Below are 16,623 nucleotides of genomic sequence, written 5' to 3'. Positions count from 1 at the left end.
GCTTTAAAGATATCATGCATGAAACCCCATGAACCAGGATTAAATGTCTTCCAATAAGGACCTATATTCCTCTCTATTTTCATTCATTCTTCTTATGTTTACTGCTTGCTTGGAGACAAACAAGATTTAAGTTTGGTGTTGTGATGCCTAGGCATCTTAGGATAGTTTCACAAGCCTCTTTCATTTGTTTTTACTTGGTTTCATGCACTTTCTTAGACAATAAGTAAGCATTTGGATGAGAAATGTATGCATGTCTTGATTCAATCAAACATTGTTAATTATGTGCATTTTCAAGTGATTTATGCAAGAATTACTTGATACAATGAATGATGAATTATCTTGTGATTATGGCAATACTTTGATGCATTTTATTTGGTTGATGATAGGTAAGAAGAAGCAAAGGAAGGGCAGAGAAGAAGCAAAGGCCATAGTGTTAGTGGCCAAAGTTAGTGCACTAACGCTATGGCTAACGTTGCAAAGAAGGAGGAGGCAACGTTGGTGGCCAAAGTTGGCTCACTAACATTGCCCATCAACGTTGGCTTAAGAAGAAGGGGAGCAACGTTGGTGGCCCAAGTTGGCTCACCAACGTTGCCTATCAACGTTGCCCATCAACGTTGCCAAGGGAGAGTGAGCAACGTTAGTGGCCTAAGTTGGCTCACTAACGTTGCCCACTAACGTTTCAAAGGTAACAAGCAACGTTGGTGGCCCCAAAGTTGGCTCACTGATGGTAATGTGTGAGGAAACCCCAAATTGCATATGTGGATTAGGAACTCGGTTATCCGAAATAGAATTAGCGTTGTAAGTATAGTCCTAACCTGACAAATTGGGACCTCGATCCATCAAATTGGAAATTCACAAGATATATCACAAGCAAAACCAAATTAAAACCGAGAGTATTAGACTCCCGAGTCGTCTCCCTAGGAGCACTTTAGAACAATGAGTGTGCCAATCCGGTTGTAGTGATCAAGGGATTGTGAATGAAGAAATAAACATATAAAGCAATAAAAGAACATGCAAATTTATAATGATTGAACTAATTAAGAAATTAAAGAACCGACTATGTAATATAAACAAGTAAAGTATAAAAGAGATCAACATATAAAGGTATGAAAGATCAAAAGCATAAAAGAGAGCCTTGGCTTGGAGTGAGCTAAGGGTTCTTTCCTTGTTGGAACCACAACTATGACAATTATGATGGACTAGTCTCACTTGATCAACCCTCACATCGGAAGATAAGTTAAATGAGCATAAGTGTCCTTAACCCACAAATCCTAAATTGCTTGCTAATTGCCTTAGCAACAACTTAGCGTTAGTGGGAACAAGAACAATTAACAATCTAAGAATTGAAACTAAATATTGGACATTCCAACTATAGAAACCCAATTTCTCACTTTACCCAAGCCAAGAACCAAAAATTTAGCCTAAAACCATGTTTGACATTTTGTCAAACACTTGGTGGGCAACAAGCTTAAACATGTAGAAAATGAGAAAAGATGCATCCTTTATTTACTCTTTCTATTTCATATTTTTTTTATTTTTATTTTTATATTCTTTTTTTTTTAAATTGAACTATGAATGCATATGTTTTAATTAATGAAATGCATGAGTATTACCTAATTTGCCAAAAATTTTCACAATGAGTACATGCCTTTATCACCAATGCTTCCCAAAATTTCCCCACACTTAGACTTTACACACTAATCCACCCAAGCTAATCAAAGAGTAATTCAGGGGCATCAATAGTTTTCCGCTTAAGGGGAGTAACGTGCTATCATCAGAACAAAAAGGGATTCATAGGCTCAAAGGGGTTCACAAAGGTGAATGCAAGGGTCAGCTATATAGGTTAGTGAGTTTATCTTCGAAGATGGCCTCAATCATGTTAAATGCATCCAAACACAAATACAGGACATAAAGAATCATGCAAATCAATGATCACAATAAAAAAGGAGTATAATCACACATAAGAACAACATTATGGTTGAAAAGTGCAACCATCTATTAAGGCTCAAATCTCATAAGGCATGTTGTTCGAGCTCTTTTTTCTATGTTCTACAAACAAAATACTCCAAGCAAGTTGGTAAACGTAATTTTTCTTCAATTCAATCAATGGTATGCCCTTAGAAAAAGATGTCATGGAAATTCTTTGGTGTTTCACTGCTTCTTCATCATATCATGCAACATGAAAACATCTAACTACTAAATATCTATAAACGATAAAGAAATATTCACAACAAACCAAACAAGATACAATAAAAAAACTACTCAAAATGAAAGAAAAGTACTACAAGAAACATTGCAAAGTGTCTTTAAAGAGAAACTTTTACCCCTCTTGAAGTCATCGATCCTCCCCTACACTTAAGTTCTGCACGGTCCTCCGTGCATGCTTACGATCCGGGAGGATGAAGAGGGGCCACCTTAAGCTGATGGGCTCAGAAGTGGGATGGTCAACTGCGTCATGTCCCTCCCCAGCTAGCTCGGATTAAGCTCCAGAAATCAGGCTGGGGTCTCTTCCTTCTAGCTTTGCCGCTATCCACTCAAAATGCTTCTGCTCCAAATGCTCCATGTGGTGGATATCATGCAAGATGTCACGGAATAGATCTGGAAGAGGTCGGAGAAAAGGTAAAGCAGTTGATGACATTGGTAGACTTGATGGTGGTGCTGTGGATGTCTTCCTCTCGGAGGGGATTGTTTTTGTTGATCTCTCCAAATCTCCCCTCGGAATGAACTTGTTGCCTCTAGGAAACTCAAGCATTATATCCATTGGTCGCCTCTCTACCCCCACTGTGTTTGCTAAGTGCATCACCATCGATGGAAATGGAATGCTCACATTCTTCTTCTCAACCAATTTTCAAATCTATTTGAGCAATAAAGGCAAGATGGCTATATGCTTTTCTTGCATAATAGCCCACAATAGCAAAGCAGTTCTGAATCTCACATGGGTAGTGTGGGTGCTCGGGATAATGTAGTCTGCCACAATCTGATGGCATATACGAGCTTCAGCATTCAAATCGGAGTATGCAATACTAGTGGAAACAGAATTCCTCCCTTTGCTGTACTCCCAAGATGCACTAGGACGGCCTATTCTCTCAAGAATGGGAGTCAGAGATACTCTTCCTTTAAAGACATCCACTTTTATCTTGACATATTCATCCTTCTCAAGTGGAATGTGGGGGATGTTGAGAATAGCTTTGAGAGCTTGATTGGATGTATCTAACATCTTCCCCCTAAGGAAGACTGACTTTGTTTCCCAAGCTTGGTAGTTTGCGTAAAATTCCCGCACCATAGTCTGATTGACTTCAATGGGTTCTCGCTCGAGAAACTCCCAATGAAGCAAGGCGATCCTTTGGTGAATAATCGCCTTGTATTGACTTGGAACCTTCAATGGCCGCTCCTAATGAATTGTATGCTTCTCAATAGCTTCGTATTGAGAGTGGGCTCTTCGGTTAACCAAGGTGTTTGGTTTATCACCTTGGCGATTTCACCAAATATCAGGAGAGTGAGCGGTAGTTTGCTCAACCGGCGAAGTAACCGGTGCCTTACCCTTGTTTCTTATCCTGAAAATACAAACAAAAGAATTTTGAGACCATAGGGCAACAATAAAGGAAAATCATTGAGGAAACACGAACAGGGTTAAAAGAAGCTTATATAGATAGTGTGATTTACAAAAAACACGGTGTATATATTCCAATGATGTGCGCAGTTGGAATACACACACCGGCCGGATATCACGGCAATCACACTCTTAAGGCAATTCACAACTCAAAGCTTCATGACTTAGTGGTCAAGTTGCAATCATTATACAGAGAAAAGCAAGCAACTTCAAGTAAGCACCAAAAGAGAATTGTCACTTGTTCATTCTCAAAAAGTGGCAATCACACATGCAATTGTCTTTAATTGAGTGCAAAGCATGTTTGATCAAGACATCATCTAAAGTTGAACGATTGTATAGTGATTACCGAGTCAAAATTCCGAGATGAATCAATGATAAATGATCTCACACAACACAATGCATTTGCAACCAAGAGTAATATATCAATAAACAAGGGAATGCATTGGTGAATGTACTTAACAACCATCAAAAGTTGTAATAGAAAGTGCACAATTCATACAATATGCCTAACAAGAGATATATTGGAGACATATGATGGCCAAGTTATATGAATCAAACAAAATATTCATTGAGGCATTATATCGAACATGTGGTATGTAATGTGCAAGTCCAACACAATTAAGCTCAAAATTGATCATAACCAACCCAACAATCAAATAACAACACTTTGCAAATCAGAGAAACAACAAAGAAAGCAACTAATTTAGCCAGGCAACATAAAAGAAATAGAAACAATTGCAAAAATTTGAACATAAAGAAAGAGGAGAAATAAGAACCTGAGGTGTAGAGGTTGAAAACAACAAGAATGAGGTAGGAACAATGGCACTTCTTATAGCCACTGCGAAATCACGGTGGTTGGGTTCATCGAAAAAAGGTAGCGAAAGAGATAACTCACCGGTGGTGAATCAAGAAAAGAGAAGATGAAGGAAGAAAGAAAATGAAGGAGAAGAGAAGTGAGAGAAAGAGAAGGAGAGGGGAAGTCGCCGGCGGTGGGCTGACGGCGGCGGCAGCCAGGACCGGTGGGGCGAGGCGGAGAAGAGAAAGAGAGGGCAGCTATGAAAAAGAAAAGAGAGAGCTGCCTCTCAACAGGGCAGGTCGCCCTGTTATTGCCCAGAACGCGTCACGTGCAGACGCACAGGGGCCTGTGCGGATGCACAGAGATGAAAACTTAGAGAGTTATGAACGCACACAACGTGCGATCGCTGCTACCAGAGAGATTCTATACAGGCGTGCGGACGCATACAGGCATGCGTCTGCACCGGAAGGCTCTTTTTTTTTTAACTTGAGGACATGATCAGGTATGCGTGCGCACACAGGTCTGTACGCACGCATAGGGGCGAGAAATGGGGGAGGTTGTTCAGGTGCACAGGCCGTTCCCTCGGTCCCACCAAGAGGTTTACAATTAGTGTGCGGGCGCACACGTCTATGCGGCTGCACAGGTGAAGCACTAACGGGAGCGTGTGCGCACGCACAAAGCCGTGTGCTCGCATAAATCAAGGAAAACTGGGCAACGCGCATGCACAGGCTGTGCTGGCACTGCCACCAGAGGGAATATCAAGGGAATAAGTGTGAGTTTATGTGATGAAAATTCATTCAATTCTAACAAAAAATCATCATCAAATATGGATTCATCACTCACCAATGTTACCAGCAAAATATGGTGCCAACATTAGTGTGCTAACGTTACTTCAAGTTAGCACACTAACGTTTTCGACAAATTTTCATGTTGGAGCTAGAAAAATTGGTTACGACGCGTACGCGTGAAAGTGGAAAATTGACAAGCCACGCATGCGCATGGAAGACGCACACGCGTGAGAAGAGCGTTAACACGCTAACGTTGTGTCATTAACACTAGTCACGCGCACGCGTGGTCGACGCATACGCGTGACATGGCCAAAAACAGTGTTGATGCGCACGCGTGGGCTACGCGTGACTGGAAAAATGTTGGTGCACCAACGTCGGTGATCAATGCCAGTGGCAACACCCAAAGTGGCTTATGCATGCAATGTTAGTGCCACCGTTAGTGCACTAACATTGGTAACTAACGCCAGCACTAACTTTCATCCCAAATGGCACCCATGCACGCTTATGAACATTAGTGAGCTAACACCTATGTCAACGTCAGAAAGAGCCACTCTTAACTTGCTTCAACTAAGGCCAAAGCCCACATCCAAAGACTTGAAGATTGATCTAGAAAGTGTAGAAATAGGATAGATTTTGAAGTGAGAAAGGAGGCTGGAAAGCAGGGACCCTAATTGGGAAATCCTGAATCATTTTCTTTTGTACTTTACTTTGCTTTCATGTACTTTTCTTTTCCTTTTTGTTTTGCTGAGCAATGATGAACTAAATCCCACATCATTAGGGGGAAGAGCTCTATTGTAATTCACATGATTGAATGAAATTCTTCTTCTTCTCAATCCGCTTGTTGTAGCTAAGGGACAACTTCTATGTTTATTGTGATCCATTCACTCTGAAAGGGGGTTTGGATCTAGTGAATTTCTATGTGAGCCTCAAAAGGAGATTCATAGAAATTAGAATTGAAGCTTTATCCCTCACAATTCTCTTGATCAACACCATTCTGGAGGAATTGAGATCTTAAGAATTTGTATGGCTTATAGATAAGAGAATGCACTTAAGCTCTTCTCTTGACAATTAGATCAAGGAATTGGCAAATTGATTGTGTTTAGAGAGATTGAGTTACTAAGGAATTGGGACTCAATCAATTACAATCCGCCATAGATCTACTTTATATGATTGAGAATGAAGTTGAGACCCATTGATTCATGATGGATTATGATATTTCTAATCCCTAATGAATTTTTCTCTTTGATATTCTCCATTTTGATTGCCTTGTGTTCACTTTAATTGCTTTGAATTTACTGCTTCCTTTAATTCCCAGCACCCAAATCCCTTTTATAGTTCATGCAATTTACTTTTTATTGTCATTTACATTCTTGGCTTTACTTTCGTGCAATTTAAGATTCAGCTCATTTATATTTCTTGCCATTTAAGTTTCTGTCATTTACTTTTTAGCATTTAATTTTCTAGTACTCTACATTTTGTGCCATTTAAGTTTCTGTCCTTTACTTTCCAGCATTTAAATTTCTAGTAATCTAAATTTTGTTGTTTTACTTTCTTGCAATTTATATTCTGTCCATTAAATTTCACTAAAACTCTTTCAATATTTAGCTTGACTAGATTCATCACCCAACTAAAGTTTTTTGATCCATCAATCCCTGTGGGATCGACCTCACTCTTGTGAGTTTTACTACTGGATGCGACCCGGTATACTTGCCGGTAGTTATGCGGATATAACTTTTCTGTCAACACCTTCCATTCCTCAAGCTAACGGCCTTGCATTATTCTCTTGGATTGAGAATTGTATCACTTGAAAAAATGTTGGATAGTCTCTCTGTGAGTTGCTTGGCAATTTGCCCTATTTGTACTTTCAAGTTTATAATAGACACAACTTGATTTTAAAAGTTGGCTCTTGCTTCATCCATGAATATTTGAATTTGTTACATAAATGTGGAGGTGGTTTGGGCTATTGTGGTAGTGTGTCGAGTGAGTTTTTCCAGGGCATTTTCAAGAGAAGAAAATTTAGTTTCAAGGAAAGAGACTTTGGTTTCCATGCAAGAGATTATTTAATGTATTTGTGATTGTATTATGGGAGCTTGTTGTTAATGTGGTGTATTGAAGCATCTTTGTTCTTGGTTTAATTTCCCACTCAAAGTTTGGTGATTTTTCCATTTCGAAATGTATGGGTCATTCTTTGGCTTTGAGAAATATCCCATGTAGTTTACTTGGTCTAGGGGTGATTCAAACTCTGTTATTTCCTTACACAAGAACACAAAATAGAATTAAACACACCTTGAGGAGTTAAGGAAAAGAAATAGAGAGAAATAACACAAAATGATAAACAGAAAATAAAATAAAGATAAAGTAAAATAAGATAAAATAAAGATCTACTTTAGTAATTCGTAAAGCAAAAGAAAAAGTCTAATTTAGAGAATCAATTATTATGGTAGTTGTAAATCTCAGTTAATCCCTGGCAATGGTGTCAAAAACTTGATGCTGAATTTTGCAAAACCACAACTCGACAAGTGTACCAAATCATATCAAGTAATACCACGGTGAGTGGGTTATCATTCCCATGAGGATTGATAGAATAAGCAACAATGATTAGTTGACTATTCTAATTAGACAAACCAAAATCAGAGCTTCTAACCTTAACAGAGGAGATTAGTTGCTCATAGTGCAAAAGGAAAACCTAGAATTATTAATTGAAAAACGGCCAAAGGGAAGAAGAAGAAGAGAAGAAGCCATGTGTGTCTCTTTTCCTTTTGATACAAACCCTTAAAAACTAATTCAAAATTCAAACTATCTCAGAAATAAACTAAATCAAATCCAATATAATTAATTAAGTCTTAATGACTGTTAATTAGATAATAATCTTCTTTGTAATTGAAATTCAAAACTTTGTGTTAAATCATGGGCTTGAAACTTCAATCTTGGGCCAACGAAACACTTGAAGGTCTTGGAAGGTGGCCAAGCCCACGTTATATGCATGGCATAGCAAATAGTATGCACGACTTTCAATTTGGAGAATTTGGCCTTTGTTTGGCTTCTCACGTATAACGCATAGAGTCTCACATTATACGCATGGTACTTGGTAGCCTTGGAGTGCTTTCTGTGACATGAGTGTGGCTACCTTAGTCGCATGTCCACTATAGACTATTATATATCGTTGGAAAGCTCTGGATGTCAAATTTCTAATGCTGCTGAAATCACTTCATTTGCACTTATCTAGCTCAGTTATGCTCGTAGAAGTGGGAAGAGGTCAAAGGGGTTTAATTCCTATGTTATACGCAGGACGCCCTACGTTGTACGCATGAATTCAGGGTAGTCCTTGAATGCTTTTTGTGGCTTGAGTGTGACTATCCTAGATGCATGTTTGCTATAGACTATTATATATCGTTGGAAATCTCTAGATGTCAGCTTTCTAACACTGCTGTAACTGTATCATTTAGACCTCTCTAGCTCTCGCTATACTCATTCGAGTATGAAGATGTCAAAAGAGCTCAAGTAGTACGCATTGAATTTCAAGTATAATGCATGGCTTCATTTGGTGTCTTCAGCCTCTATTTGCTCTTCAAGTATAACACATGGCTTCAATTGGTACTCCATGTTTAGTCACTTTCCTCCTTGTTTGTGGTTGTTTCTCTTATTTGTTTCTCCTCTTCTTTATTCTTGCTTATTTTCAATACTTTGCTACACATACCAAAGCTCATAGCAACTTCAAGAAATATTGATTAAAGCACCAAAAATCTCAATTAAGAATAAGAAATTCACTAACTTTATTGAAAGAAATACTACAAAAAACAACTAAAGATGCTAATGCATGAATTTGTTTCAAGTTATATTGTATGTATGTTATATTTTTATCACATATGGATTTTGTCTAATGCTACTTAAGCATTTTAGTCACACTCTTTTTTCATCAAAGGTGCTTCTACCATTACTTAATTAGTGAGACCAGATTTAGCCATGAAGTTCAACCTTTGGACTTTGTGTTTGACAATATATTGATATTTGCATTTATGGAGCAATGGAGGCCCAAACTGATACCTTTCATCTATCATGGGGTGAGTGCACTATCACCTTGTAGAATGTGAAATATCTCATCGACCTACAAATTGATAGGAAGTCAGTGTGGGGTGCATGAGAAATTTTTAGACATAACACCAACATCTGACATGATAGTTGGTGAAGGACCTACTCAATGCCAGACCTCCCATCTAGCCACAAGGAAAGAACAAGGTGTTCACCATCAAGTTGACGTGACTCAGAGAAAGAATTCAACATATTCCTCATGGGACTGATAAACAGTATGCATAATGCTACATCATGATGCTGATTGGGAGTTACTTTAAGATAGACAAATTGAACCATCTTATTCAAGTTAGGTGGCTCCCTTTATTAGATGACTTTGATAGACTTCGTCAATTATCTTAGGATTTGGGTGTTTTTGCATGAATGTACCACATTCTCTGTGTAAGAATCCAGTATTTCAAAAAAAAAATTAATAAATAAATAGTATAACATTAAAAAGAGTTTATCTATCTGGTGCCCTAAGGACACATGTTAAAATTACAAAACAAGAAAGATTTTATTGAAAATATAAAAAATTCAAGTTTTTAATGTATTTATTTTGTAGTCATTAAATAAAAATGTTTAAAACTTTTGACTAGTAGTAAATAAGAAGAGATTAGTGACAATAAATAATTAGAAGCATTAAATACAACAATAATAATAAATGCTAGTGGAGTAATAAATGCTAGTGGGATAATTAATGCTAGAAATTAATCATTAACGACTACCAATATGTAAGTTAACCAGTAAATAAGAGTATGACTAGACTCACTTCCTTTTCTAAGTTGTTTTTCATCACATATTAATTTACCACACAGTAAATTAATTAAGATAATTATGAGTGAGATTATCGTATCCTAGTTATTCATGACTCATACTTCCTTTTACCACATGATTAAATTTTACCTCGATGACCAAGTAAATAACTAGTGGATAAGCATAACACCTAAGGAAGAGTAATTGAAATTAATCCAACGTTATCTCTTCACCTCTTCCAACATGCTCTCCCCTTCCCCTGTTATTAGTAGGGTTTCTCAAGACTCAAGTTCAAGAAGGTGAGAATCCACCTCCTCTTTTCCCTCATGGTTCGGCCATGAAGGCTTCATTTGACTAAAGTAGCATATTGTATTCTTAGGAGATATTCGGAGCCAAGACGAACTAAGAAAGTGCATTGAGAAACTCGACTCACAAGGTAAGGGTTAGGACTAGTGAGAAATCTTCTTGAGTGTGCAAAAAGTGTTTTCTTTGATACTTGATGCTATGTGATTGTGAGGAATGATTTCTAGCTAGGTGAATACATGGATGTTTATGAGAAATTGTGCCATATGTTATTATATGAAAGTTTGATTGAAATCATGTGATAATAATGAGTGGCTAAATGGCCTAAGGCTCTTAGGGAAAGATTGTCTGTCTTGAAATATAAGAAACAAGTGAAAATCTTTAAATAATAATATTTAAACTAAGCTAAAGACACAACTAGAAAATGGATTAATACAGACAGATTTACAGACAGATTTAGTCTTTATTACAGACGGATTTTTGGATACCGACAAAATTACCGACGGATTTTGTCCCTCTGTAAAAGCCCCGTCGGAAAATTACAGACGGATTTTTACTAGTTACCGATGGATTTTCCCTCTGTAAATTTTCTATCCATTTCCCAAAGGCGACGAACTTTCCGACGGATTTTTCGTCTGTAATTATAGACGGATTTTTCGACAGATTTTTTGTCTGTAATTACAGATGGATTTTTCGTTTGTAATTACAGACGGATTTTCTGATGGATTTTTCGTCTGTAATTACAGACAGATTTTCAACGAATTTTCCGTCTGTAATTTGAACCTTGGAAAATCATCTCACACTATGATTACAAACACAAAATCCGTCTATAAATCCATCGGTAAAGTAAAATAGAAATTTTTTAAATTTTTCCATTGCAAAATGAATAATTTAGGTTTATTTTTTAAATTTCCTCCATCAAACACACTGTAAATTGAAAAAAAAGAGGCCAAAAATCATATAGATAAATATAATATTCATTACACGATACCTATAAAATTTGATGTTATTTTTCAACATTATTGGCCAATATCTCCCTATCTCAATAAAAAGATACCCAAAAAAAATAAACCATTGACAGAACTATAACTATTTACATTACTCATTGACACTACTAGTTCCTTCATTTTCAACAATTTAAAGAAACAAGATTTTATATTGATCCTACTCCTTTTAGATTGCATGATGGTGACTTGCTCAAAGCCATTGACAAATACACCTCCTGGATCTCCTTGTGGTTGTGTGTGGCCACTTCAAGTTAAACTCCACATCAGCATTGCAATATACAAGTTCTTCCCTTTGGTTTTCAAGCTAGCTGAGGAAATTACAACTAGTCTTTTGGTGAGTCGCAACCAGGTTTGCATTGTTGGAGCTAATACAGCAAATCATCAACTAGAGAAAACCACTATTCTCTTAAATTTGGTGTCTCAAGGAGTTAAGTTTGATGATACAACAGCATTCTTGATATACAAGAAATTCTGGCACAAAGAAATTCTCACTGATGCTTCCCTTTTTGGCACAAGAAATTCTGGCACAAAGAAAATCTAATGGCTTATTCAACCAGAAAAAGAATATATTTCAAGGTACCTAATTACTTTTATGGCTTATAAGGCAACTCGCGAAATCTTAAAAACCAAATCCTTGTGACATTGATTAATGGAAATACTGAGATAATATTCTATATATTCTATTTATTTTAATCAGCAAAGGGAAGAAAATACACTTTGTATTGACACAGCTCTCTTCTTTATTTATAGAGTTTGCTGATATAGAGAATCCACTTAAGAGAACCTATGTAACTTTTTTGATAACCTACACCTGAATCCACTAAAGAGAATCCAATAAGATCATGACTTAGTATAGATACTGTTTCATAGTTTGTATCTGTGCATAGATACTATTTCATGACTTAATTGGAATGCCGCCACACTTCTGCACCTCAATGAAAAATTCTTTAGTATTTTATGACATTCCATAATCATAAGAAAATAAAACGAAACAAGATTTATTACCACATATAATTTTGGCACGAAGTTTAGCATCCAATAAGATGTTGCTGGCTTTTATACCTCTTTGAATTGTCCTAGTTTTTGAATTTTCATGCAGGTAAACCAATCCAATAAGATGTTGCTGGCTTTTATACCACATACAATTATCTTGCTTTGGTTCAAAGCTTAAGCAAGTTTTCACCAATTTAAATCAATCAGTCTTAGCACAACTAACTAAGTTCACATGTTGGACAAGAGAGGCATTACCTGTAGCCATAATGCTACTAGACCCCAAACACTTGCAGCTGTTTTCCACAACAGAACCAATTGTCATTCAAGTGAATTAAGTATATATAGTTATAGTTTCTCTTGTGGTTTCTATAGTTCCTTCACCTATTCTTTTGCATAACATATGAAATGACATAGATCCTGTTACCACTTGTTAGGATTAAATTAATGTGTTATGCACCTCCTCCAAAGGCTATATCAATTGATGGAATTCCCACATGCTGCACAAAAGGTTTATAATCTGATCCTCCACCACCTAATCTTCCAATCTTTCCATGTAAAGAAATTAGTTACCATTCAAAAGACAAGTTTTCTCCCCGGTATCTTTGTACTGATGGAGACATTGGTTTAGACGGAAAAGATAAGGCAAGACAAGCACTAAAGGGATTGTAACAGAGTGACTGCCACACACAGAATCAGCTTCCAACCAAGCAATTGTGGCAACCTACAAGGGTTTTGGAAAATAGATCCCCTAATTAGAGAAGTCAATCAAGCATCTTGAGAGCCAAGAACAAAAGATACAAGTCTAGAGACTAAAAATTTTAACTGTTAATGAACAAGCTCTATGGAAAAGGAGAATGGTAAGAATGCTTAAATTTGTAGACAAATTACAAATATCAATATTATATAGAGTCCACAGTGCTGGTTTTTTTCTCGAAAATGAGCAAAAGCTTTTATTTCATTAGATAGGAATAAACTAACTAATGCATGTGTTAAAACTCACCTGTATCATAAGCTCAACTAGTTCCTTCACGGATATTTCATTGTCTGGGTTTCCCATATTGAATATCTATCCGTTTGCTCTTTTAAGATTATCCTGTGACAAGTTAACATACACATTATCTGAAGCTCATGGCAACTCGAAAAGTCAGGTTAAGGAAGTCATGCAGTGATCCATTTCTATGAAACTCATAGACTAAGAGGTGCTGCCCATACTCTGAACAATAACCAATATAAATGGAAGAATAGAAGAAAGGAAGAAAAAATTATATAACAGATACAATGAAGAAGAAAATAAAAAATAGAGAGAAGAGAATACCAGTTTCAGAGGCTACGAGGAATAAGAGAATCAAGCATGGAAGTAAGAAGGAAGATTTTGCCATTCTGAAAGTAATTAGTTGTGGCTATGGTATGAGTTTGAGTGAAGTGAAGAAAGATGAATGAGGATTGGGTAGTGTAAAGTGGATGGGATGGTGTTACTATATATATATAGTTCAGCAACGGTGAAGCTACTTTATGGTTGTGGATACCCAACAACTAGATAGTGAATCACAACAAGCAATTAGTTTTAGTTTTTCATGTCCCAGCCTTGGATATTTATAAGGAAAGGAAAAATGGACCATTGTTCAAAAAGACTAACTACAGTTAGAAAATGTCAAAAAACTCACGACAATGAAGTCACGGTTACAGAAGACTACAAAAGCTCAGGCACTAGTTTTTACATGGTGCTCCTTACTCCAAAGAACCACAAATTAAAATATTAGTAAATCTGTATATTATTAAGCGTACCAACATAAGCATTTATTATCATGGCATGCAATTGTGTCATTCAATCCATGTAGTTAAACCCCAATTAGTAAAGAAAAAATAACTCACAAAAGAAGGATTTGATCCATTGTAAGCAAGAACAAGATTAACAGCTCCTTCACCCCTGTAAACCCAGTTAGCTGCATCTTCTTCCCTTAGAGTTTGCTCCATTAGTTTTCACCTGAAAAAAACTCTCATTTTTAGTTCAGGCATTTTATCAAACATCAAGAAGACACCCAATGAAAAGCTTCAAAAAAACCAAACTTGAGTTCAATTTGAAGAATGAAACTTGTGAAAAAATAAAACGGTACCTCTGATTTGTCAGCGAAATACAGAGATAAATCCATACACATTTAACAATCAAAGCAAAGCCAATGATAATGACAAAACTACTTTTTCCGAACAATCAAAGCCGGCATCCACTTTGTTCCAGACAGAAAACCCTTTCTTAATATCATAAAAGTCATAGTCTCTATGTATTTAAGGACAAGGTATAATATATGTAGCTATAGTAATATAAGAATCTAATAAGCAAATAAAAACTTTAAGAAACTCATCAGTCATCATCATGATATATATACCTTTAATAGTTGAAATTGGTTCGATGGAGAGAGTTTCATAAAAAGGAAGTGAAGGATAACACTCCATGTCTTGTATTGAAAACTCGTGTGCCCAACATTCCAGTGGTGGATATTCGTTACTGTTTCCATTGAAATATAGATTGAGCATAAATAAATGCAGCACAGTGGCAAATAATTCACAAAAAAAGTATATATAGAGTGTTGTAACAATTTAATCTAATTAGATTACCTGGAATAATAGTAATAATCATAATCATATAAGAAAAATTGAATGGGAAGTGGGAAAGGATATTCATCTATTTGTTGAGGGTTGAAAAAGTAGTTGCAACAAGCCATGGAGATGATGATGAGTGATGAGGGAGAGAATTGATGAAGCGATGGATATAGTAAGTGAGTGAGGGATACGAAGAGAAGTTGGCAATATATATACGGATAAGGATGAAACGAGACAAATCCATACACATTTAACAAGAAAAGAGTTTATCACCTTGAGAAATGCTATAATTCATATCCAGAAAATTTGGAGAGGTAAGTTGTCTTCTCATAACTTTCTGTCTTCACATAAATTTGGAGAGGTAAGCTGTCTTCACAGAACTACTAAATAATTAATAATGGAGAAAACATTTAAGATAAATAAGGATACAGAAATTGAACTAGGCAAAGCAATTACAACTAGATGCGAATACAATATACCTCTAGTACACATATCTGCGCAACATTATCAACAAACTTCCTAGAAACCAGAACTGCATCCAAAAGAAAGAAGCCCTTGTCAGTGCAACAGCAATTTCTAATCCATATTGATTTAGGCACCACCTAACTGAGCATCAATTCAAGACATCTCACCTTTACCAGATTTGCCCACAATGGATGCAGCAAGTACAACCTATATAGGTGAAAAAAATTTAGAACATAAACTCAAAGTTGTATAAGATAATTCAAGCAAATAGAAAGAAAGACTAAAGTATTCCCCAACCCAGTTAAATGCATCATTTTGCAAAGGAATCTAGCACTGCCCCAACCTCACAATTTTGGCTACGCTCAATGGGGCAAGTAACTTGCATATAATCTAATTCATCACCAATTTTGTAAGAAATAGAATTTACAGCAACCTATCATAGCTAAATTTGAGGAGAAAGAAAAATAACACCGGGTATCATAAGCTAAATCAGAAGATCCAACAGTAATCTTGAAGAACATTCAAATACAAACCTCACCATGAATAGATCTCAATTATAAGGCAAGTGTGTACAATTATACAACACGAAGCCCATGTAATGTATCACAGATTCAAATTACATGCACATATCAAAATTGTAGCTGATAGAGAAGCCTAAAATAAATATCGAAGTGCGGGATTGTGAGGAAACAAAAGGATTACCATGTCTGCGTTCGATCTTTGAAATGATGGAAGTGATTATTGTCTCAAATTGAATCTGACAAGAAAACAAAGTCCGTAACAGTGTTAGGAGCCATGAGATCAGATCGTGAGACAAGAAGAATGTGCAGTGAGGGCAAGTGAATGAAGAACTCGAAGAGAGAATACAGAAAAAAAAGAGAAATAGAGGTTACCAGAACACGATCTGAAATTCAGAAGCGCAGATCTAAATGGAGGGGACTGAAACACAGCTCAAACAGAAGCAGGAAAATAGAGCTCGTAAACGATGGAGCTTCTTAATGGATGGAGCTTCTTCATGGACGGAGTGATGGGGAGAGCGGCGGCGGTGAAAGAAACTCCTGCGATGGGGAGAGCATGGACGGAGCGATGGAGAGAGCGTGGATGGAGAGAGGAAGAAGCTCCTACTAAACTTGTGTGGAGTGTGAATAGATCGAGAGAGGGTAAGATCTGAGCTAGGGTTAATCTAATATTTACGACGGAAAATTTAAATTACGGACGGAAAATTCGTCTGTAATAATT

The 16,623-nt window shown here is 36.6% G+C and overlaps 1 long non-coding RNA gene across 1 annotated transcript; it reads right to left on the bottom strand.

Annotated features, from left to right (window-relative positions):
• Positions 1-15,398: 15,398 nt before the first annotated feature.
• Positions 15,399-16,227, bottom strand: LOC140181728 (uncharacterized). Its single transcript, XR_011876847.1, has 3 exons — positions 16,087-16,227; positions 15,552-15,591; positions 15,399-15,451 (listed from the first exon to the last, which is right to left on the bottom strand). It is a non-coding gene; the product is annotated as an uncharacterized lncRNA (long non-coding RNA).
• Positions 16,228-16,623: the final 396 nt, after the last annotated feature.

The sequence above is a fragment of the Arachis hypogaea genome, chromosome 18, assembly GCF_003086295.3.
Source record: "Arachis hypogaea cultivar Tifrunner chromosome 18, arahy.Tifrunner.gnm2.J5K5, whole genome shotgun sequence".
NCBI classification, from domain to species: Eukaryota; Viridiplantae; Streptophyta; class Magnoliopsida; order Fabales; family Fabaceae; genus Arachis; species Arachis hypogaea.
Note: the sequence above shows the minus strand (reverse complement) of the source record. Positions and strands in the feature narration are given on the sequence as shown.